The sequence below is a fragment of the Macrotis lagotis genome, chromosome 8, assembly GCF_037893015.1.
Source record: "Macrotis lagotis isolate mMagLag1 chromosome 8, bilby.v1.9.chrom.fasta, whole genome shotgun sequence".
Classification (NCBI taxonomy): domain Eukaryota; kingdom Metazoa; phylum Chordata; class Mammalia; order Peramelemorphia; family Peramelidae; genus Macrotis; species Macrotis lagotis.
The window spans coordinates 79494460-79519599 of NC_133665.1; the positions used below are offsets into that span (position 1 = coordinate 79494460).

The following is a 25140-nucleotide window of genomic DNA, read 5'->3' on the forward strand; positions in this document are numbered from 1 at the left end:
CTATGGTCATGGAAGAGCTCAAAAAGGATTTTGAGAATCAAATAAGGAAAAAAGAGGAAAAATTGAGAAGAGAAATGAGAGTGATGTGAAAGAAATGATTATCTTGGGGCAGCTAGGTGGCGCAGTGGATAAAGCACTGGCCCTGGAGTCAGGAGTACCTGGGTTCAAATCCGGTCTCAAACACTTAATAATTACCTAGCTGTTTGGCCTTGGGCAAGCCGCTTAACCCCATTTGCCTTACAAAAACTTAAAAAAAAAATCAAGAAACAATAAAACAAAACTAAAGAATGAAAAACTAGAAGACAATGTGAAATATCTCATTGGAAAAACAATTGAAATGGAAAATAGATCCACAAGATACATTTAAAATTATACTACCTGACAGTGATGATGAAAAAAAAATTAGTGTAGACATCATATTTCAAATAATTATCAAGAAATATTACCTTGATATTCTAGAACCAGAAGGTAAAATAGAAATTGAAATAATCTACTTATTACGACATGATAGAGATTCCAAAATGAAATCTCCCAGAAATATTACAGTCAAATTTCAAAATTCTTAAAGCAAGAAGAAAATACTGCAAGTAGCCAGAAAGAAACAATTCAATTATCATGGAGCCATATGAGTATAACACAAGTTTTAGAGGCTTCTACATTAAAGGATCATAGAATTTGGAATCTAACACTAGGAAGGCAAAAGAGGTTGAATTGCAGCCAAGAATCAACTATCAAGCAAAATTGAGTGTGTTTTTTCAGGGGCAAAGATGGATATTTAAGAAGAGGGGACTTTCATATTTTCCTGATGAAAAGACCACAGCTGAACAGAAAATTTGATCTTCAAATACAAGACACAAGTAAAATATAAAAAGGTAAATAGGAAAGGTAAATCAAAAGGGACCTAATGGTATTGAATTCTTTATATTCTTTCATGGGAAGATGATTCTAATAACTCATATAAAATTTCTTATTTTTTAATGCAGTTAAAAGTAACACACATAGACAGGACACAAATGGGAGTGGAACATGAAAGAATAATCTATTACAAAGATGGATTCAAGGGGTGAGAGGAAATGTACTGGAAAATAGGGAAAGGGGAAGGTAGAATGGGGTAATTGACTTCACATAACAGAGGCAAGTGGAGTAAAAGGCAAGGGAAGGTGAGGGAGAGTGAATGAATATTACTTTCATTGGAATGAGATTAATTAGTGTGGAATATCATACATATTCAATTAAGTATAGAACTCTAACATACTCTACATGAAAGTAGGAGGGGAAGGGGATGGGAGAAAGAAAGGAAGGCAGATTGTAGGAGGGGATTGGTAGGAGCAGAACACTTTTGAGGAGGGCCAGCGTGAAAGGAGAGAGAGAAAATAGAATATTTGGGAGTGGGAGGAAATAAGATTGGGGGGAAATTCAGATAGCAATAGTAACTGTGGGGAAAAAATTGAAACAAGTTTTTTTGATAAAGTTCTCATTTCTCAAACATAGAGAGCTGAGTCAAATTTATAAAAAGATAGCCATTCCCCAATTAAGAAATGTAGATAAGAGCAGTTTTCTGATGCAGTTATCAATTCTATTTTTGGTCATATTAAAAAATGTGCTAATTCACTATTGATTGAAAAATGTGAATTAGAACAATTCTGAGAAACTACCATATATATCTATATATCTATATATCTATCTATATATATCTCGCATTGGAAAATATGACAGAAAGGGAAAATGACAAATATTGGAGGGGATGTAGAGAAAATGAGACATTAATATACTATTGGAGTTGTGAAATGCTTTAATCATTCTGTAGAGCAATTTGGAACTATGCCCAAAGGATTCTAAAAATCATTTTATCTAGTAATGCCACTACTAGATCTGAATTCCATGAAGATGAAAAATGGGAAGAAAAAGGACCTAAGCACCTATATGAATAAGGATATTTACTTTAGCTCTTCTTAGGTGGCAAGGAACTGGAAATTGAGGGGATAGCTAATAGTTGGGTAATGACTGAACAAATTTTAGCTTGAGATTATAATGGAATGCTATTCTTCTATAAGAAATGATGAGTAGGATGCTCCCAGAAAAACCTGAAAGGACTTACATGAACAGATACAATGTGAAATGTATTGGGTACAAAGTGACAACAATACTATAGAATGATCAGCTGTGAATGATTTAGTCTCTCAGCAATCTGTGATTCAAGACAACTCTGAAGGACTTAAGATAAAGAATGCTATCCATCTTCAGAGAGAGAGAGAGAAATAAATGATGGTGTCTGAATACAGACTGAAGCATACTTTATTTTTCTTGAGGTTTTTGTTTTTGTGGCAGTAAGGGGAGTCTATGTTTTCTTTCACAACATGACTATTATGGAAAAAGCTTTGCATGTTTTCACACTTTAAACCTATATCAAATTACTTGCTTTCTCAATGAGGGCAGATGGGGTAGGAAGAATGGAGAGAATTCAGAACTCAAAGTTTTAAAAATGAATATTTAAACTTTTTTATGTATAACTGGAGAAAAGCAAAATAAAATTAAAAACTAAATTAAAAAATTCACAGCAATTATATCTTCTTATTTCTTTAGTACTTTGCTTAGACCTGACTCACTTTGAATTTTTTCCATTACCTCCCAGGTTGTGACTATAGATGATGTGTACCTGAAAAGATGTATGAATATATATATATATATATATATACATATATATATATATATATATATCTATATCTATTTGGAATCTGGCAAATTTATTTAGATTAAAAAGAAGCAGAGAAGAAAAAATATCAATTCTTAAGTGCCAGATTATAGATCATAGATAGCAATTTAAACAGGGAAGAAAAACATCTAACTAATTGGAAAAATGAGTTAGTAATAAAACCTAAATCCTTGGATGCTGATACATAAATGCACAAAGAATGGGTAAAAAGGAAAAGGAACTAGAGACCTTAGTACAAAAGGCAAATTTGATTTTAGAGCTATCACTAATGGATCTCAAGAGAGAAATATGTCTCTGGAAAGTTATATTTTATTCAAAATAAACAGGATAAGTAGAGGGAGTTGTCTGGGTAAGATGTGGATCAATGTAGTTTTGTATATTAAGAAAATAAGTTGGGGTTAGAGCCAAGATGGCAGAGTGAGGCAGGAATTCTCAGATGCTCTCCCTCAGATCACTTGGAATACCTCAAATCAAATTCTAGAGTGGTAGAACCTGTAGAAAGACTGAGTAAAACAGTTTTACAACCCAAGACAACTTGGAAGATCTATGGGAAGGGTCTGTTCCTCTGGGGTTCAAATGAACTGCAGCTTAGCTACCAAGTTGTTGTGAACAAGCTTCAATCTTCAGGACAGCTTGCAGGGTGTCTGGGTCCTTGGGGGTGATTGGGTCCATGGCAGAGGACAGTTTCCAGATTTCTCAGTCCAGGCACTGCCAAGGACAACTTGGAAAGTCAGTAGGAAAACTCAACCAGAGTGAGCAAGGAGCCAGGTCATTGCAGGTTTCAGTACAGACCTTAGTGCAGCCTCATACCAGGGAACCAGAAGCAGACCTGCAAAGCCACCCAACAACTGCTTCCAGAGTGTTCAACCCACAGACGGTAAGGGATTGCGGGAAACTGTAGAGGTCTCTCCTCTATCCTTGGGGAAGGACACTCTTGCTTTACCCATAATCAGATCCAGGTCACAGTCTTGGACTCCATATTGCCATAGCAGAGCAGGGACCCTCGTCACAACTCCAGGGCAGAGTGGGTGCTTGTGGTCATCCACAAACCAGAGCACAGGTTAGGAGAGAGGTCAGAGACTTTCATAAGACCTTGAAGGAAGTGAGGCTCCTGGGGGTCTGCCTCAAAAGCTTGGGAAAGTGGGTCCTTCACTCTGGAAGCAGAATTTCACCTTAACAAAGAATTAAAAGTTCAAGGCTAGGGAAAAGAACAGAAAAAAGAAGAAAGAAAATCTTACTATAGACAATTACATTGGTTCCATGGAATATCAAAATACAAGCTCAGAAGATGGCAAAGTCAAAGCTTCTATATCTAAACTTCCAAGAAAAATATGAATTGATCTCAGGTTGTGAAAGTGCTCAAAAAAGATTTTGAAAATCAAGTAAGGGAATTAGAGGAAAAATCAAAAAGAGAATTGAGAGTGATGCAGGAAAATCATGAAAGCCAAGAAGGTGATACCAAAAATCCCAGAAGAAAATAATATCTGAAAAATCAATTTGGGTCAATGAAGGAAGGATATCTTAAAAAGCAGAATTGGTCAAATGCTAAAGGAGATTAAAAAAAAATCTGAAGAAAATAATTCCTTTAAATGTAGAATGCAATGAAGGGAGGCTAATGATTTTGTGAGAAAGCAAGAAAAAAATAACAAAATCAAAAGAATGAAAAACTAGAAGAAAATGTGAAATATCTCATTGGGAAAACAACTGACTTGGAAAACACATCCAGGAGAAGAATTTTAAAAGTATTGGACTTCCTGAAAGCCATGATCAGGAAGAGTCTAGACTTCATTTTTTCAAGAAATTCTCCAAGAAAATTGCCTTGATATCCTAGAGGAACTAAAATAGAAATTAAGGGGAATCCCCTGATCATCTCCTGAAAGAGATTCCAAAATGAAAACTCCTAGGAATATTGTAGCCAAATTTCATAACTCCCAAGACAAAGAGAAAATATTACAAGCAGCCAGAATGAAAATAATTCAAATATTATGTTACTACAGTCAGGATTATACAGGATTTAGCAGCATCTACATTAAAGCCTTGTTGGACTTAGAATATGATATTCTGGAAAGCAAAAGAGCTTGGATTACAATCAAGAATCAATTACTCAGCAAAACTTAACATCATCTTTCAGGGGAAAAGATGTACATTCAGTGAAACTGGGGACTTACAAACTTTCCTTTTGAAAAGACCAGAGTTGAACAGAAAGTTTGATCTTCAAGTACAGAACTCAGGTGAAGCATAGAGAGGATGGATGGGATGGGCAAATGATGAGGGATTTAATGATGTTGAACTGCTTATATTCCTGTATGGAAATATGATACTGATAAATCATATGAACCTTCTCATTTGTTATAGCAGGTAGAAGGTGAAAATATAGACAAGGCACAGGAGGGAGCTGAATATGAAGGTGTAATTCTTTATAAAGATGTGATTGATGGGCAAGAAAGGAATGTACTGGGAGAAAGAGAAAGTAGAGGTAGAATGGGCTAAGTTGTTTCACATAAAAGAGGCAAGTAAAAGCATTTGCAATGGAGTGGAAGAGGGGAAGGTGAGGGAGAATGAGTGAGCCTTCATTCTCATCAGAAGTGACTCAGGGAGGAAATAACATACACACCCAATAGACTATAGAAATATATCTTACCTAAGAGAAAAAAGGAGAGGAAAGGGATGAGAGAAAGGGGACGGGGGAAGGAGGTGGTGTAGTTGATGGAAGTGAGGGAATATATGGGAGAGAAAGTCAGATACAACACACTTTTAAGGAGGGACCAGGTGAAAGGAGAGAGAAAGAATAGAATTAGGGTTGGGGAGGAATAGGATAGAGGAAAATACAGCTAGCAATAGCAACTGTGGGCAAAAATAATGAAACAACTTCTCTGATGGACTTATGATAAAGAATGTGACCCATCCAAGAGGCAAGCTGATGGTATCTGAACATAGACTGAAGTACAGTTTTTTTTTCCATTTTATTTTTCTTGAGGTTTCTCTATCTTTGTGAGGGGAGATATTATGTTTACTTTTACAAGAAGACTATTGTAGTAATGTGAAAATAAATAAATAAATAAAAGAGATAATTAAAAAATTATGTTAGGAATTGAAGAACCAGAGGAAGGAAACATGGTAGAGACCATTACAATAAAGGTCAGTTGCAGTATGGTATAGTTGAAGGATTTCTGTCTTCACGTCCTCTATGACTTACTATTTGTATTAACTAGGAAAAAAAATCTTTAGACCTTAGTCTCTTCAACTTTAAGATCTGTAGTGGTCCAAAATCTGATTCCTAAAATTTCTTCACTTTCTAAGTCTTTAAGTATATGATCTTAAACAGAAATAAAAACAAAATATTCTTCAGGCCACCCAGACAGAGGAAAGAGATGAAGAGTTTAGGAAACAGATCACAAGAGCAGCATGGAGGCATGGTATTTTAGTGGGACATCTGCTGGAGGTTCCATTTTGCTGAAAGTTGAGCAGTCAATAATTTCCAGATTGAAAAAAAGATCCTGTAGGCTAAACCATTTGGTATGATTCTATTAAAATGAACATAAATGTGAAACTAAAAATTGACTTTGCAAGTATAAGATGGGGGGAAGAATACTGATCTGACAGTTAGGAGGTTTTAGTGGACACCATTTTCAATATGAATTAATTGTGTAATATGGTAGCCAAGAAAGCCAATGTAATCTTTGACTATATTAAGAGAAACATGGTGTTCAGCCCTAAGGATGTGATAATTCCATTGTATCTTGATCCATTTCCCTTAGTTCTGAGTGCCACATTTTAGTTCTTTTATTAGTAAGTTGAAGAGTTCAGTGAAGGACAATCATTCAATAATATTATATTAAATACCTACTTATGTATATGAGATTCTGGGATTATAAATACAAAAAACAGGCCCTCAAGAAGCTTTGCCCCATCAATATAAACAAGTACACTAAAAATAAATACAGAATATACGTAAAGTAAAATCAAAGGTCCAAATGGCTGGGTTTATTTTTAAGAAGCAGAGGTAAAAAGAAAGGTTACTTCCACTGGGGTCTTATGTGCCCAAATGAAAGAAGGGATTATCTTTTCATGGAACATTTTATATGTTACCTTGTTATAGTCATGATGGAACTAAGCAAATAGATTATAATGGACATCATTATGACTTACACTTTAATATCCATTGTTAAGTTGAAGAAATAGATTATGTTCTTATTTGCAAAATATGACTAGTGGTGTGCTTTATATAGTGAATAAAAGATGACATCAGAGTCAAAAACAAATAGGTTCCAATCCACCCCTTAACATATATTAGACTGGGTGAAGCTGGATAAATCATAACCTCTCACTGTTTATTTCAGTCTATTATTTGAAGAGCAAGTTGTATCTGCATTGATAGAGTGAATTTTCTATATAAGAATTCTCCACACCAATGAAATCACAAGCTTCCACCAAACAAAATTAAGGGGGATGATAAAAAACTCAATGTTGCCTTATATAACAGCAAAAATCAATAGAGGGGATACTAAGATTGCAAAGGACTTTGAAAATGACCCAGCTAAACCAGACAATCCTCTTTTTTGATATATGGGCACTTGATTGTGAACCTAGAAAGAGGACAACAAGCAATTCCAATGTATCAAATTTCTTAGTATTTTTATAGCAATCCATTCTCTTAGGTAATTGTAGTACCTAACTACCTGATCCACTATAGTGTGTTGGAAAAGTCCTTTGTAAATCTGAAAGGCATGTTATTGTTATTATCATCATATTGTCATCATTATTTTTACTAATAGTACTATTTGCTACTATGTGAAGAAATGGAAATTCCATCCAATTCAGGTAGATTAATTTTCAAACTATCTCAAAGAGAAAAAAATTCAGGAAAAGGTTAGGAAGGTGCTTTTGACATAAAAAAGGTTAGTAGAGAAGACATCATCAACTAATAACTTTATGATGGTTTCTTACTTCTCTTATAAAATTTTTATGAGAAAACTCTATGTCTATTTTTAATGAAAACATGTGAAACTAACAGACAGGATAGCAGACCATATCTTAGCAGTCATATAACTGAATGAGAAATCTAGATTAAATTAAATTCCATGCCAATTGTTTATTTTGCAATATGAGTCTAGTTCCTAGGCTCCCAACCTCTCTATGTGGAAAGATGCTACTCCAGGTGCATTCCAAATGCACCAACTACTATAATGGATTAAAGGAAAATAATTTAACACAATATAGTCTTGAAGGTCCTCCTCAGAGGAGTTCTTGAGAGAAGCAATACTAGGAATAAATCAATTGATTTTCTGAGTCATAATGTCAAGTTAGCTATAAATCAAGGATTAATCTGTCATGTAGAATATCCTGTGCAAAAACTAAACAAAAGAAGCTTCCCCTGTTGGTGGGGAGGTTTTCCAAATATTCTGTGGGAAAGAGATTGATCTAAATATTAATAATGGAATAAATGGAATCTGTGATTTCATTAGTATAGTATGATGAAGAAATTTTATTATTGCAGATCATCACCTTCTCTGAAACTTGTAATCTTGCAAGTTTCTCAGAGCACTCAGAGGTTAAGTGTTTTTCCCCAGCATCATATTGCTAGTAAATGTCTGAGGGAAGGTCTTCTAAGTTTGACACTATCTATGATGATACACTAAACTATCCCTACTGTAGACAATAAGTATACATGCATACATACATACATACATTTATGCACTATGTATATATTTGTGTATATATGTTTTCTGAGGATGCAAATTACCTCTCAAGATTTTGATATTCATTTTTACATGTTTAACAATAACTTTTGATTATATATGGATCATATTCATAAACATTGATAAAACAAAGTAGATGAGCAGTTTATATTATCTGATTTAAGTTAATTGTTGGATATATAAACCATCAGTTTAATCTACCATTATGTGTTTATTGGAAAGCATCATAGATGGATAATGCATTGTATTCAGAATTGATGTGTTGCAAATGGATTGCATCTGAATAGTTTATCCAAACTTTTTAATGTTCTTAAACTTCTCAAGACTGTTAAAGTCTATCTAATTTTAATATGTTCTCAGTTATACTGTATGGTTGTAATAATGGATTACATTGACCTCAGAAAAATTAATAATGGAAATATACAATAATTAAAATATAACAAATGAACCTCTAGTCTGTTTTCTAATTATAACATGTTAGTAATACAAGGCATAATAGAAATTGGGATAATGTAAAAGAATGGGCTACTCAATGGTATAACCAATAAATTGACTACCTCATTGGAGTTCCCAATATACTAATGGAATAAGAGTAAGATCTTTAATGCATTGAATTACTCCTTTATGGAGTATACATGGGATAAAATGGGTAGGAATTACAAAGACTGAGATATTATGGAAGAGGTATAATTTACATTAGAAGGATGATCCACACCATAGGTTCAGTTAGATGGTGCAGTGAATAAAGTACTGGCCTTGATGTAAGGAGGATGGGAGTTCGAATCCTGTCTCAGACACTTGACATTTATTATGTGACTTTGGGCAAGTCATTTAACCCTGATTACTTCACATTCAGAGCCATCTCCAGTCATTCTGATTCATATCTAGCCACTGGACTTAGATGACTCTGGAGGAGAAAGTGACACTGGTGACTTAGCATGACCCTCCCACCACTCATTCAAATCCCATTCATGTACTTGTCATAGTATCACCTGGTGGAACTATATCTATGTCATGGTCTTCTTTGAGAATGAAGGACAAACATCATCATCATCCATACCATTGAAATCCTAAATCTATTTTTTTTAAATTAAATAAAATAAAGTTAAATAATTCCCATAGAAATTTGGGTTTATAGTCTTGATGGAACAGAAGTTTTCTTCATGTGAGTTGTCAAAGGTTAATAGTCTCTAGTCAACTACAAGATAAGAGCATCCATTAGGTTAATTAGGAAACATGAAGTAAAATAATGTAATAACTTACTCCTGATGCTCTAGAAACACCCATGGGGAAAATGAAATCAACATGAGGCAAATGAGCCCAGCATGAACAGTGAGTCTGACAGTGGAATTTGAGGAGTTCTTTGAATGATTGATGGAGGTAAGTGAGTTTACAGAGGTAGGAAGAAGATAGAGTTTAGGCTTAGGGTGCAGCTTGGTAGAAAGCATGTAGAATGGACTAGGAGGACTTGCTAAAAAGGATAACTAAAAGGTTGGAATAAGGCAGATAGGTTGGTCAATAAAGTGAGACAAAAAAGGTGACTTAAGACTGATTATTTTTTAGCTTAGAATGTATCACAATGTTATAATAATATAGCTTTTAATACTGCAAGAGATCTCAGAGATCATGTGGTCCAGGCTTGAATAAAGGGTGCTTAGGCTTAATAGAGAGTTTGGTCCTGATCTATAAGGACTCTGTATGTTTCTGGAGAAGGGAATGATGTTGTCAAAATAAAAGGCAGAGAAGATTGTTTTTGACTGCAGTGTTAAAAATTAGTTTCAAGGGGGGAGAAGAGAGGTAATAACTGAAGATAAGGACATGATGCCCTCCCCAGAGTAGCATTAAATAAATATTTTTTGGATGATTGATGGATTAATAGGAGTATTTAACTCATCCACCCCACTAAGAAAATTCCACTAATTGCAAATCTTTTTTTAAATTCCTCTTACACTTCAGTTTTTCATACAAAATATTTTTTAACTTTTTCAGCCCAATTTGCACTCTTCTTCCTCTTCTCTACCCAAGAAACCATATTTAATATAGAAGAGAATAAAGCTATTTCATTATTTTAGGGGGGGAATTTTCTCAAATATAAAAATAAGCAAAACTATTTAATTTACTTAAAATCAATTTTCTCCAAATGCAACTTTTGTTTTGTTGCAATAGAAGATGACATTCTTCTGGAGAGATATAGTTCCACCCTTCACTACACTACAGATGAAATTATCCTGAATAATATCATAACAGAACAAGATGATATAAATTGAGTAAGTTGAATTAATGCGTAAAGACCCCTACTCAAATTCTAATTAGTATCAATCAATATGATGTGCTTTTAAGTTCTATATATTGGGTCCCATTTGTGAAATGCAGATGGTAAGCTCATCATTGGAAACTAGAGGCTCTTCACAATTGTTTTTCCTTGGTGATCAAGCCCAGTGTGGTGGAGGTGACCCAATTATATGGACAATCCTCCAATTTATTTTGTCCAACATGAGCAGGTGTCTGTCATATGACCATCTTATGACCATCATTTGACCACTAAGTCAGTGAAAAAGTTTCACCTAATCTATCATCCTCCCTTTTTAATATGTCATTTTTGCTCCTTAAGAGCATCTATCAACCAATAAGATTCTACATTTTTCCATGACTCTTTTGCATATTTAAATATCAAACTTTATTAAAACAAGGTTCCAGAAGAAGGAAGTATCTCAGATCATGAGGAAAAACTGAGGTCCACTTCATTTGAGGGGACCATGGATGCTTTAATAAAGTGTCATTGGTGCAGAGTTTTGCCTCAGTCTCTTTTATTGAAATATATATGCAATACAATATACATACGTATGTTTGCTTATATTGTATTGTATTGCATACATATATTTTTATTATATTGTATACATTTAGTTAAACATAATACCTATACATAGCAACACATGTATGAATATCAATAAATAGTATACATATGCAGTATACGTATATGTAGCTACATTTATAATAGCTACATGTGTATATATATGAGTGTGATATACACATTAAAACTATGTATTATACACACACACACACGTATATATAGCAGGTAGGTGGCAAAGTATATTTTGGATTCAGAATTTGGATTCAGAAAAATATGAATACAAATCCTGCCTCAGACACTTAATTACTAGGTGACCCTGAGCAAGTTGCTTCATTTCTGTTTGCATCAGTTTTTTTCATCTCTAAAACAGGGAAAGTAATGGCATCTTTGTTTCAGGGTTTTAGATGAAAATGAAAAGAAAAATTTTCAAGTGCTTTGCACTTTTAAGCTTTATATTACTGCTAGCATTATTATTGTTATTTCTAATTTTTATTGTCATTACTTCACTTATATTGTGAGTTAAGAATAATTTCCTAATGTTAGAGAAATACGAGCGTCAATCTTGAATAGAAGTATGCTTATTTCTTTGACTTTACGATGAGTCTATAAAGTTAATTTAACAGAACACGAATGACAGTGAGACTTAAGTTATTACTTGGTTTGGAAGATATCTACTTGCTGGATGATCTACTCAGTCTTCCTAAAGATATGCTTTTCCAGATGAGAAAATCATTAAGTGAAAGATCCAACTATATCACTAAGTCAGTGAAAAAGCCATTTCTATGGTTTCTTTTGTTCACTCATGTAACTTGTCCCTTATAGTTTCAGGTAGACCTCTTAGAATCATTCCATTTTTTATGGTACTCACCTAATAGAGTCAACATGAATTGGGCATGCATTAATTATTGTTTTTTATTTTTTATTTTTTGTTTGTTTTGCAGGGCAGTGGGATTAAGTGGCTTGCCCAAGGCCACACAGCTAGGTAATTATTAAGTGTCTGAGGTCGGATTTGAACTCAGGTCCTCTTGACTCCAGTGCCAGTGCTCTATACACTTCACCACCTGGTTGACCCTGACAGCATTAATTAAGAAAATTTTCAAATATTTTTTCTATGAATTTTAATAGTACTTATTCATGGTATAATATATAAATAAGATCTTGCATTGTTACATAATATTTCTGTATGTTAGGCTATCTCAATCGACTCAATTGACAGTAAAGATCATTATAGCATGTGCTTCCTTTTTGCCCTTTGATAGTATGTACCACAGTTTTGGATTTTAAGTATTGACCCACTGGGTCAATACTTAAGGGATATTAACTGAATTATTGAACTAGAGGACACCTTCAGTTATCTGGATGATTGAATTTCAGAGTTTTTAAGGGTGTCATTTAGTCCAACCCTTTCATTTAGACATTCATAGAACTTGAGAGTTGAATGAAACATCTCTTAATCCAATTTTTTGAATATGAAAAAATATAAAGTCCAATAGGAGAGATAACATGGCACACACTGCAGGATCACCTGAATTCAAATTTCGATCTCTGACATGTATTGGTTGTGTAAGTGAACAAATCATGTTAATTTTCAATGTTCCCATGCAGATGTCTAACACTATAAATGAGAAGGAAAGGGCAGGTCTGCATTAAGTTCCTCATCCAGAGGGAGATCCTTAATGAAGTCACAGGTCTATCAAAAAAATCAATGTATTAATGTTGCCAGGGAAAAATTCTAAATTCCCTAATAGATATGATCCAGGATATAATATATAAAGGAAAACCTATTATTAAAAAAAGCCTCCCATTATTCTTTAATAGTGCTCAAACATTTAAGAGAAATAGAATGGTGTATTCTTAATTTGTTCTATTTTTATCTGAAGCCTTCAGGAAAGTAGTAGCCTTGATTCATGCTTTCTCTTTGGTTTGAGGATTCATAGGATTTAACTCTAGAAGGAAATTTAGAGATTTATTAAATCCCTCATTTTACCCATAAAAAAGAAGATATAGGCATAGTGAATAGTCTTATCCAAAGCCATGAAGATAGCTAGCAGCAGAACTGAAATTCCAACTGAAGTTCTCTGATTTCAAACTTAAGGTGTTTTTATTTGTTTTGTTACACTAATATTATTTTAATATTTATCATGATAGTAGATGGGCAAGAATTCCAAGGAAAAATAAATCAGATTACTCCTTTAATTTGGGAAATAGGAGATACTGCATAGATAATAACAAATGCAAGTACATTTTCTAAATGAAAAGCTTTCATTTACATTAGAGACAGAATTTAACCAGATTATTCAGAAAAATAGATTGCAAATCATGAAATTAAAAGTTGTCTTAATAAAATGACAGAATTTTAAGGTACCCTAAAAAGTTTTAGTCCCCTCTAAAAAATATCCATAATAAACATTTAACAGTTCCTTCTCACTATGTCTACTATAAGAAAATTCATCCTTTATTTTTAAAGGACATTATGGATATGTCTATATGATATAATAGATTATAATTAGTGAATTCAACTATATAGGTATTTTCAAAAAGTTACTAAGGATTCTAGGGTTTCTGTATAATGAATATAGAGATGCCTGGCATTATGTGAATTATATATGTATAATTAGATAAGTATATATGTATGTATATTTGGTTGATATTTTCATTTTTATGCATATGTTTGGTGTCATTTAAATGCAATTTTTATATGAGATAGTTTGATTCCAATTTATGCCCTGGGTAAAATATTAATATTCAGTGGTGGGATAAAATGGTTTTATAGAGTTGGAAAGGGCCTCAAGATCTCATCTAGTCAATCCCTTTATTTAGGATAATATCTAGACCACCCCAGACTGATGTCTGATTATAATTGTCTATTCTTGAAGGTCTACAGACTGCAATTTAATTTGGTTTTTTTTTTGTGTCCTGCTTACTTCCCATCCTTTCATGCTCATCATTGTCCCCTAACTAAAAAAGTAAGGGTCTGACTTGTCATAACACAATTAAAGAGCCATAATAAGGAGATAGCCCACCTCACACTTACAGTAGTTATAAAGTTGAAATAACTCGAGGGCTTTTTCCTTTATGCTGTAGTTCCTTCTCTGGTGTATATAAACAGGCTCACATACCTGAAATATGCAGTCATCCACTATATTCACTAGATGGGCCTCAAGCCATACCACCAACAGACAAAAATCTTGCACAAAGTAAGGTAGGTTTAGGTAAATTTTTCTTGAGATATTCTCTAAACTAATAACTTAGAAAATGTCATCTATATGGAAGGTGCTAAAGTTTCTTAAATATATTACTGCTTTATAATAGAGAGCATTTATTATAAATGGTCCTGGTATTTTATAAACAAATCACAGGTTTAGTCTGATCCTTACCCCCAATGTAACATGCTTCATATCTGAATGTGCTCGAGAAGTCTGTACCATAAACCTCAGATGCTGTTAAGCATTTGTATAAGTCACCATAGCCCTTAATCTCTTCTTTTATCTGTGGCCAGGTGTCTTCCAGTCTTACCACCCTCATTCTTTAAGATTTTATTAATTCACTCAAAAACATTTTTATTTAGTGCCTACTGTGTGTAGAGCTTTGTACTAGGTGGTGGGGTAGAATAAAGTTTAGCTTAAGATATGGTATATGCCCCAATGTGATTTATAGGCTGTTAGGATTGTCAAATATCAAAATAGATAACTATAATATATAATATTACACAAAAGTGCATTAGAGAGTTTAGAAATAAAAAAAGACAGCTTTAGCTTTGATGGATAAAGATCATTAGAAATGGAAAATCAATGAAGATTTTATGAAGTAAATATTTCCTAATAATTCTCTCCAGACTAACTTCAAATTTGCACCTTAACTTCATGGCTTTCAGTTACATACTTTTGTCATTTCTTCTAAACACACTCTGTGACCCTACCAGCATTTATCCTAGTTACAAGCAGATTAAAGCAAGGAGATGTTTAACTCTTTTTTTTAAGTCATAGACTGGAAGGATGAAGCCTGTGGAGCCCTTCTCAGAATAATGTTTCATGGCATACATCCACAATTGAATGGAATGTGAAATCTTGGTTAGAGGTTACTATTAATAAAAAAAAGTTATTTTTTTTTCTATCTAAGTTCAACCACTTCTTAAGAGTCAGTAAATCTCAGGTTAAGGACTCCTGATCTAGATGGAGTTTTTCTTTTCTTTTTTTTATTCTAAGGTCTTCAGTTCTATGGAATTGAGTGTGTTAAGGAAATTATAAATATACCCAAATAGCCACTACATTTTAGTGATCATCACCTTTACCCTGCAACCCTTCTCTATACAACTTCTGATTCTTCACAATTAATCAGATATAACTCTGAAACAAGCATAGGGTATTTTCATTACTAAAAGATAAATTATTTTCTGTTTTATAAAAATGTATTATATAAATTTGTGAAATAGTTTAGTAACAAATATTTACTTTTGTTTTTCCTGAGCTTGCCTCTCCTTTTCCAGAAGGGTACTGTTATTTATATGACTTATCAAAAAACCATCACTATTTAGTTCTTTAGGAAAGTCAGGATAGTCTTGGAGAGTAGTACTTAGAGAGTAGCCTTCTTTTCCTACTAGTATTAATCTCAGTAGCACAATTACCATAAATCACTCCCAAGTAACTATGTTTTCAGAAAGATAGACACTAAATTTAAATCCAGAAGACCCGACTTCAAGTCTTGTCCTTACCTCTTACTATGTTTGTGAAATGGGGTGAGTCATTAAACTAGTCTCCTGTTTCCTTGTCTTTAAAATAAAGGAACTGTATTAGATGATCTGTAAAATCTCTGACAGCTGCAAATTTATGATTTGAGAGGCACTCTGACACTGTAAATAAATTCTTGTAGTCAGGAAAACTTACATTAACGTCTTGCCTTTGATATATCTAGTCTTTTGATTCTGGTTAAGTCATTTAACTTCTAAGTACTCAACACATCTTAGATGATATCGTTAAAACAATTGTTGATCTGAAATGGCAGAGGGAATTTCTTGATGAGGAATTTCTCTAATAATATTACAGGGTTAGAAAAAAAAGAAGTATATGTTTTTTAGCCACCAAGCCAGAAAGTATTGCCTGTGGTATAAGGAAAGATGCATTATATCAGGACAGAGAAAAATTTCTGAATCCTGGGCAATCCCCTCCCCCTCCTTTTTGATTTTGCTAAAGCAATTGAACCTCTTTTAGATTAAGTTGCTTCATTTATTAAAAAAAGACTTACATTTCTAAAGCACCCTCATCTGTCTGTCAAGATGGTCAGACACTGTCTTGGGGTTTCTATCCATTCTAATATCTATAATCCTGAGAACCATAGTTGCATGATAATTGATTTATTATTATACCTTATCTTACCCACAAATATATTGACCTCTGGAATTTTGTCACTAGTATATTCCATAGTCTCTCTAACTTCCCATAATTAAGGAAAATCAGGTTCAATAATAACTAAATATTTAATCATGCCTAGTAATGTACAAGGTTTTGTCCTAAACAAGAATTCTAATGCTGTTCATTGTCTTTGAATTAAAAGTTAGATAATGGTGGTAATGATTGATGTGATAATCTTTTTATTTATATATTTCATTAGAGTTCACCCAGAGTGGAACTTCCCTCCACCAATGAAGTTCATGAAATTTTCTGTAACTTATTCAATTAAAAAGTTGTTCAATTTCTGAAAATTCAGTCAACTAAATATGTGTCTGAAGCAATATTTTACTGCTACATCTATCGATATTATAACCCATTACTTTTCCTGTGTTGTAAGTATAAAATTTAATTAAAAATTACTCATTTAAAACTTTTTTTCTTTAAAGTTAACACAAGTTCATTCATATGAGATTTATTTTGGTCATGAAGGGAAGTGACCATGCAAGGTGCAGGAATCTATTTTGATAATACTGAAACTATATCAAGCTGAAATTTATAGCTTTGTTTTTATAAGCAAGATCAAGTTAAAAGCTTGAATCATATTACATGTTGAAAATTCTCTTGCAAACTTTGACTTTGAGGAATGTTGAGAATGTGAATTTGCTGTCAAATCTGGAGATTAATTATAATCCTGACCAGTGCTGTCCCCAGAGTTTATTGAATCAGGGTGATTGTCCCCAGTCCCATATTTGATGGAGTAACCCCTCATCTTACTGTGAGAACTAGAAGGCTAGGCAGTAATTCATGGAGGCATCTGGTAAGGAGGAAGGAGATAGTCTTGTCAGTTGGAGCTAAGAAATACTTAAGACTGATTCTTATTATGCCTATAATCAACCTCAAATCTGCTCCCTCCATTACTAAGGCAAAATTGACATGATTGTTCTTTAAGAAGGAAAGAGACCAATAAACCCAACTGAGATTCAGCCTACTGTGGTGAGTTACTTTCAGTTCTACCAGGTCCAAACCCCTCATCAACTGCCATTGAATTCTTCCCCTTTCTCTCTTTAGTCATTACATTCAAGCCCCTCTGGGACTCTGAAGAATCCAGGTTTCTTTACATTCTGATTTGGGATAGGAATGAAAACCCCTCTTCCCTTAATCTAACTGAGATATGAAAGGATTAAAGATAATATTTTACTAGATAATTAAATCAAACAAAACAAGTCCAAAGCATGCAAGGGCTAAGTTTGTGTCAGAATAGATTTCTTATGTTTAACTCCTAGACTCTAATTCAAGGTAAAGGAGAAGTCCATACTTTTCCTCCTTTCCCCTAACCAATTAATAGCTGAGAGAGACTTGAGGATCTAATGTCTGTATTTCCTTGTCTTCCAGGTCTTGATGTCAGAAACTCTAAAACCTTTTTTTTAAAAAAGATAAATGGCATAGCAATGCCAAACACCCTGGCAGAAGTGAGAGCCAAGAAGTGGGGGAAGGGAGGGTGGGTGTAGGAATCAGAATAGAAAACACCTTACTTTCCTCTGTCCTAGAACTACTCTAAGACTACTTTGTATGTAATACATTTAAGGGGTTATTTTGTTCTGGACACTATGCTAAACCCTAGATATCCAAAGAAGGACAATACTGTTCACTCTGATCTCAAGGAGCATACATTCAAAAAAAAAGGGAAAACATCAGATAGATAACTACATAAGATATATCCTGAATAGGATATGTCCTGAAAGGACAAGATATTAGCAGCTAAAGGCCTTCTAATATAAATGGGATTTAAGTTGAGGTTTGAAGGATGTTACAGAAACTAAGAGACTGGTGAAAAGAGACACAGCATTTCAGGTAAGGGGGGGGCTAGTAAATGTTTAACAACTGACTCTTTAAAACATATGCAGTTTCTCTTTTAAAGACCTCATTTTTCAAATATATAGGGAACTAAACCAAATTTATAAAAAATAAGAGCCATTTCCTAATTGATAAATGGTTGATGGATATGAACAGGTAGTTTGTAGAAGAAGAAATCCAAACTGATTTCTTCAAATCAACAAAGATAACAACCCCTGAGAGTGGTCTAAGATGAACATAATTTGGTTGGAGGCTGCTTTATTTTTCTCATACTGGTTTCATACTGAGCTCACTTTGGAATTAGGCTGCAAGGATTTTAAAGACAAAAAATTGCAAAACTGAAAATTTAGAGATCCAATCTGCTATTGCCACCATTCCTTAGTTTTGGATTTCTAATTTTTCACAGAAGTCACAAGATATCCCAGGGTACATAGAATAAGTAAGATGGTTAGAATGGAAAGTCCCCAGATTTCTGTTGTGATGGGTGGATCCAAAATGTGAACAAACTTGTGGAGGCAGTAGAATGCTCTTGGGGCAATAGAGTTTAGAGTTTGACCTTAAGGTACTGTTTAGGAAAACCAAGGTTAAAGGGACAGTCTTCTTCTTCAGAAAGAGAGAAATGAAAGAAAATGCTCTAGATCATTATTATATAAATTTAAATTAAAACAATTTTGAGGTACTAACTCATACCTATCAGATTGATTGACATGACAGAAAAAGGAAAATGATAATTGCTGAGGAAAATGTAGAAAAATGGAGACAATAATGCTCTGTTCATGGAGTTATGAACAGATCCATCCATTCTGAAGAACAATTTGAAACTAAACCCAAAAGGTTATGCCTACCCTTTGACCCAGCAGCATCACCACTAGGTTCATATGCCAAAAAGATCAAAGAAAATGGAAAAGGACCTATATGTGCAACACTCTGAATGGGGTAAATATCATTATGTTAAGACGTACAAAGAACTTATTGCAATAGAGGGGAACAAGAGAGGAAATGAGAACTGCCTGAATCTTGCTCTCATCAGATTGGTTTAAAGGTAACACACACACTCAGCTAAATTAAGAAACTTATCTTACTTTTAAAGTGCTAAAAGAGGAAAAGGGGAGGGGGAGGAAAGGGAGAATCAACAGAAGGAAGGAAAGGAAAAAGGGGAATAGGGAAAGGGGGAAAGGGGGAGGGGGATTGGATATAGGAGGGCAAACTCACTGAAGGTGGAATTCAGAAACAATACACTGGGGAATATGGATAAAGGGGAAAAAGGGGTAAAATGAAAACAAAGGGAAGATAACATGGAAGGCAATAAAGAGTTAGTAATTATAACTTTGAATATGAATGGGATGAATAAACGAAAAGCCAATAGCAGAGTAGATTAATAAACAGAATCCTAGAATATGCTGCTTACAAGAAACTCATCTGAAGCAGAGGGATACATATAGAGTAAAGGTAAAAGGTTGGAACAAAATATATTTTGCTTTAGCTGAAGTGGAAAAAGCAGAAATGACCTTTTCTTAGACAAAGCAGCTGCAAAAATAGATATTACTAAAAGAGATAAGGAAGGAAACTACATCCTCCTAAAAGATATCATAGACAATAAAGTAATTTCAATACTAAATATGTACACACCCAGTGGTATAGCATCAAAATTCTTAGAGGAGAAGCTGAAAGAATTACAGTAAGACATAAGACAGCAAAACTCTAGTAGTAGGAGACCTCAACCTACCACTTTCAGATTTAGATAAATCTAACTATAAAATAAACAAGAAGGAAGTTAAGGAGGTAAATAGACTATTAGAAAACCTAGACATGAGAGACATATGGAGGTAATTGAATGGGGATAGAAAAGGAACATACTTTCTTTTTTGCAGTACATGGCACTTACACAACAACTGACCATGTATTAAGGCATAAAAACCTAATAATCAATTGCAGAAAGGCAGAAATGGGAATACATCTTTCTCAGATCATAAGGCAATAAAAATTATATGTGATATTGGGACAGGGAGATATAGACCAAAAACTAATTGGAAATTGAAGAACCTCATTAAAGAATGAGTGGATCAAACAACAAATTATAGCTAGAATTAATTATTTTACCCTAGATAATGACAATAATGAAACAACATATCAAAATCTATGGGATCACTCAAGGCAGCTGTCCAGAGATATATTATATCTTTAAATGCTTATGTGAATCAATTAGAGAAAAGGAAATCAATGAACTAAATACACAAGTAAAAAATTAGAGAAAGAACAAATTAAAAACTCCTAGCTAAATACCAAATTAGAAATTTTAAAAAATTAAAGGAGAAATTAATAAAATTGAAAGCAAGAAAACTATTTAACTAACAAATAAAAACCAAGAGCTAGTTTTATGAAAAAACAATTAAATTGATAAACCTATGGTCAATTTGATTAAAAAAAGAAGAAAACCAAATTGTTAGTATCATAAATGAAAAAGGTGAACTCATCACCAATGAAGAGTAAATTAAAGTAATAATTAGGAATTATTTTGCCCATGTCTATGCCAATAAATTTGATAATCTAAATGAAATGAATGAATATTTACAAAAAATCTAAGTTGCCCAGGTTAAATGAAGAAGAAATTGAATATCTAAATAACCCTATCTCAGAAAAAGAAATTCAACAAGCCATTATTGAACTTCCTAAGTAAAAATTTCCAGGGTCAGATGGATTCACAAGTGAATTCTATCAAATATTTAAAGAACAACTGGTTCCAATTCTATATAAACTATTTGGAAAAATAGGTTAAGACAAAACTCTGCGTAACTTTTTCTGTGACACCAATATGGTGCTGATATCTAAACCAGGAAGAGTTAAAACAGAGAAAGAAAATTATAAACCTATCTCTCTGATGAATATAGATGCAAAAATCTTAAAATAAATTTTAGCAAAATGACTACAACAAGTTATCACTAGAAAAACTGTCAGTTTAATTAATTTTATCAATAGCAAACCCATCAGAAATCATATGATTATATCAAAGGTGCTGAAAAAGCTTTTGACAAAATACAGCTACCATTCCTACTAAAAAACACTAGAGAGTGTAAGAATAAATGAAATGTTCCTTAGAATAATAAACAGTACCTATCTGAAACCATCAACAAGCATTATACACAATGGGGATAGGCTAGAGGCATTTCCAATAAGATCAGGGGTGAAACAAAGATGTCCACACTTACCACTACTATTCAATATCATATTGGACATATTAGCTTCAGCAATGAGAGAAGAAAAGGAAATAGAAGGAATTAGAGTAGGGAAGAAAGAGACAAAACTCTCATTCTTTGAAGATGACATGATGGTATAACTAGAGAATCCCAAGAAATCATCTAAAAATTACTAAAAATAATTAGCCTTAGCCAAGTCGCAGAATGTAAAATAAACTCTCATAAATCCTCAACATTTCTACAGGTGACTAGCAAGATACAGCAGAAAGAGCGCTAGAGGGAAAAATCCCATTCAAAGTAGCTTCAGACAACATAAAATATCTGGACATTTACCTGTCAAGACAGACTCAGAAACTTTTTGAAAACAATTGCAAAATACTTCTCACCCAGATGAAATCAGACTTAAATAACTGGGCAGATATCAACTTCTCATGGATAGGCCAAGCAAATATAATAAAAATGTCAATTCTACCAAAATTAAATTATTTGTTTAGTGCACTACCAATCAAAATTCCAAAAAATTAAAGAGTTAGAAAATATTCTAAGTAAATTCATATGGAGAAATAAAAAAGCTGAGAATTTCTGGGGATTTAATGAAAGAAAAAACACAAAAGAAGGCAACTTAGCCCTACCAGATCTAAAATTATATTATAAAGTATCAGTCATCAAAACTGTCTGGTATTGGCTAAGAAATAGAGTGGTGGATGAGTGGAATAGACTAGGTGCAATAGAAGGAAATGATTATAGAAATCTGCTGTTTGATAAATCCAAGGAGTCCAGCTATTTGGATAAAAACTCTTTCTTTGATAAAAACTGTTGGGAAAATTAGAAGTTAGAGTGGAAGAAACTGAGATTAGACCAACACCTCACACCCTATTCCAAGAAAAGATCAAAATGGATACATGATCTAGATACAAAAACAATATTATAAGCAAACTAGAAGATCAAGGAATAGTTAACCTGTCAGATCAATGGAAAGGTAAGGAATTTATGACCAAGGAAGAGATGGAGAACACTGTTAAAAATAATCTAGATAATTTTGATTACATTAAATTGCACAGACAAAATAATTGTAAACAAGATCAAAAGAAATGTAGTAAATTGGGACACAATTTTTAGGACTAGTGTTTCTTACAAAGGATTCATCTCTAAAATATACAGAGATCTGAGACAAATTTTTTGAAAAAAAGACAAGCCATTCCCCAATTGACAAATTATCAAAGGATATACAAAAAGGCAATTTACAGATGAGGAAATCAAAGCAATCCATAGTCATATGAAAAATTGCCCTAAATCACTAATTATTAGAGAAATGCAAATTAAAGCATCTCTGAGGTACCACCTCATACCTCTCAGAATGGTCAATATGACCAGAAAGGACAATGATCAATGTTGGAAGGGACGTGGGAAATCTGGGACACTAATACATTGTTGGTGGAGCTGTGAACTCATCCAACCATTCTGTAGAGCAATTTGGAATTATGCCCAAAGGGCAACAAAAATGTGCATCCCTTTGATCCAGCAATTACCCCTACTGGATCTATACCCTGAAGAGCTTATGAATAAGGGTAAAAACATAACTGGTACAAATATGTTCATAGTAGTTCTGTTTGTGGTGGTAAAGAAATGGAAACTGAGGGAATGTCCATCAACAAACTATGGTAGATGTATGTGATGTAACACTATTGTTCTATTAGAAACCAGGAGGGATGGGAATTTAGGGAAGTCTGGAGGGATTTGCATGAACTGATGCTGGGCGACATGAGCAGAACCAGAAGAACATTGTACACCCTATTAGCAATATGGAAGTGAGCATCAACCTTAATGGACTTGCTCATACCAACAGGACAACAATCAGGCACAATTTTGGGATATCTGTATCCTGAGAAAGAATTGTGGAGTTTGAACAAAGACCAAAGACATTCTATGTACCTTTAATTTTTTAAAAATTGTCTTATTATGTAATTCTGCTATATCTCATACAATATGTTTCTTTCTTAAGGATATGATTTCTTTTCTCCTCACATTCAACTTATATCAATGTATACTCTGGGAATGATGTAAAGACTAACAAATTGCCTTTTCTGGGGGGGTGGGGGGGAGGGAAGCAAGATTGAGGAAAAATTGTAAAACACAAAATAAATAAAACCTTTCTTAAAATAAAAATAAAAAAAGAAATTAGAAGTATGATTTTAGAAAATCCTAAAAAAGCTGAAGTGAACTGATGCAAAGTGAAATTATCAGAACTAGGAGAACTATACACAGTAATAGCAATATTGTTATGATGATCAACAACAAATGATAAATGCAATGATCCAAGAAAATTCCAAAAGACCCACGATAAAAAATATTGTCCACTTCCAGAGGGATCTGATGAACTTTGAATGCATATTGAAGTATACGTAAAAAAAATTCTTGCTTTTTATTTGCAACACGGCTAATAAGGAAATATATTTTTATGACTTCTCATGAAAAATTGATCTTATTTATTTTGGGTGCCTTCTACAGGGCTTGAGGGAGCAACTTGAGAGAAAATAATTTGGAACTCAATAAAAAATGAATATTGACAAAATATGAACTTTTTTTTAAAAAAGGAAAATGTATGTAGGACATACTTTTAGATATTTTTTTCAAGGCAATGGGGTTAAGTTGCTTGCCCAAGGCCACATGTCTAGGTAATTATTAAGTGTCTGATGCCAGATTTGAACTCAGGTACTCCTGACTCCAAGGCCAGTGCTCTATCCACTGCACCACCTAGCCATGCCCTTAGGACATACTTTTAAATTTAATCTGCTTTTATTAACACTTCATGAAGTCTGGAGAATCAACCGAACAATAAACCAGGCCATGATTTGCAGCATTTGCTGATTTCTGAAGTATAAATACTCACACTGAAACTTTAACAGTCACTTCTTTATATAGATGAGGACACTGAGGACCAGAAACGTCAAAAGACTTACCAAAGGTTGAATCTTGTGAGTAGCAGAGTTCAGGATTGAACACATTTTTTTTTTCTGACGGCAACTGGTGTTGTCTCTGCTTCACCAAGATCTATGCCTCTCAATCATGATTTCTTTTCTGTTAAAAAAAAATGGACAGGAATCTACATTGGAGGGATAGATGGTGCCTTTTCTCATGTCATTCTTTTATCTTCCAGAGTGCTTAGCATAGGTATTTTCATGAATTAAGTGCACGAAAATGCTTGCTGACTGAATGGATTCACTCTATCTAGTCTACAAAGGATTATAGGATAATTTCTCTAATAACAATTATAGGTTTATTGCTAAGAGACCATCAGTTTTAATCCCTTCATCTTTTAGATGTGGAAAATAAATTTTAGGAAAGTTAAGTAACTTGCCCAGAGTCATACAACTAATAGGTGCCTGAGGCAGAAGGTCAAGTTTAGCACTCCATCTTCTAGAGAAATAAATGTTTATTAATA

General features: G+C 33.5%; 1 protein-coding gene across 9 annotated transcripts in view; it reads right to left on the reverse strand.

Annotated features, from left to right (window-relative positions):
• MPDZ (multiple PDZ domain crumbs cell polarity complex component) overlaps window positions 1-25140 on the reverse strand; it is a 301840-nt gene that overhangs the window by 257037 nt on the left and 19663 nt on the right. For all 9 annotated transcript variants that reach the window (XM_074197510.1, XM_074197518.1, XM_074197517.1 and 6 more), the window contains exon 2: window positions 24659-24776. The gene's annotated coding sequence lies outside the window, so the exon portion shown is untranslated. The remainder of the gene's footprint in view (window positions 1-24658; window positions 24777-25140) is intronic.